Source organism: Oncorhynchus mykiss, chromosome 11, assembly GCF_057628025.1.
Source record: "Oncorhynchus mykiss isolate SJ-2025 chromosome 11, ASM5762802v1, whole genome shotgun sequence".
NCBI classification, from domain to species: domain Eukaryota; kingdom Metazoa; phylum Chordata; class Actinopteri; order Salmoniformes; family Salmonidae; genus Oncorhynchus; species Oncorhynchus mykiss.
The window spans coordinates 18,968,920-18,970,286 of record NC_143032.1 but is presented as its reverse complement, the minus strand read 5'-3'; the positions used below and the strand labels follow the sequence as shown (position 1 = coordinate 18,970,286).

Genomic DNA, 1,367 nt, shown 5'->3' with positions numbered 1-1,367 from the left:
AGCCACAGCAAAACAAATAAAATCCCGTTATTATTTATTTATAGTTGAATACATCAGTAAGAATCTGGGAGGAACCTCATTGGACTCCATTGTTGGTGAAAAGCCACCTCTTATTCTGAAAAAGGAAACAAACTCCTTTATATGGAACTGAAATGTCAGGAAAACCATGTCAGGAAAAGGACATGGATCTACATATTCCCGGTTGAGTTTCTTTCTATGCATTCTTCTGTATTTCTGGGTTCTATTTAATCCAGTAAATGGCTACTCAATGAAACACTGCAGAATCAGGGACTCTCTAAACACGTCTGTGCTATGTGATGGCAGGAACCTCAATGCCGTACCAGCAGACATCCCATTATTGGTGAGATCTGTAAACATAGCAAAGAATAACATTTCACAGATAAAAAGGGAGGACTTCAAAGATCTAACAATCCTCAAAATGTTAATCATGTACAGCAACAGGATTTCTCATGTTGAGAATGGGTCTTTTTCAGACCTGGTGGCTCTAGAGCAGCTGAATCTGGCCTTTAACAAACTCACATCCCTCTCAGACCAAATGTTTAAGGGCCTGGACAACCTCACAGTACTACAATTGGAGAACAACCACATCTCAAGTATTGCCTCCTCATCTTTTCAGTTACTCTTCAGCTTGAAGGTACTGAACTTAACCAGCAACAAACTACATTGTTTCAAGGAGCTCCAGCACATTTTATAATGGCCAAGCTTGATGAAGTTGTTTATTGGGAACTCTTTGCAGTCACAGGAAATATCAAATAGGTCAATAGGGCTGACAGAGCTGGATCTATTCAGGAATCTTCTGGAGATCTTCAGTGTCACAGCAGATATACTTCCCCATTTTAAGAAACTAGACCTCTACATCTGTGGCATTAATGGAAGCATGGAATGGGATGTAGCGGACAGGTATTTTCTGAGGATTTTGAGCAGCCAGAGCGGTGCTCCAGAGCATCAACTTTTCGTTAGCACTTCTGGGGCTGGATAAAATGGGACAATATAATCTCATTAATACAACCTGCCACAGAGTAGTAAAACAAGGTTGTCCATTATCAGCATATCTATTTATTATTGCCATCGAAATGTTAGCCGCTAAGTTTAGATCAAACAATAATATTAAGGGATTAGAAATCAGTGGCTTAAAAACTAAGGTGTCATTGTACACTGATGATTCATGTTTTCTTTTAAAACAACAATTAGAGTCTCTCCACTGCCTCTTAGAGGATCTAGATACTTTTGCTATCCTCTCTGGATTAAAACCAAATTATGATAAATGTACCATATTACGGATTGGATCACTAAAAAAAGCACATTTTACATTACCATGTAGTTTACCAATTAAATGGTCTGACTGG

The 1,367-nt window shown here is 38.6% G+C and overlaps 1 pseudogene; it reads left to right on the top strand.

Annotated features, from left to right (window-relative positions):
• The first annotated feature begins 249 nt into the window (after window positions 1-249).
• On the top strand, window positions 250-1,000 carry LOC149979518 (uncharacterized; annotated as a pseudogene).
• Window positions 1,001-1,367: the final 367 nt, after the last annotated feature.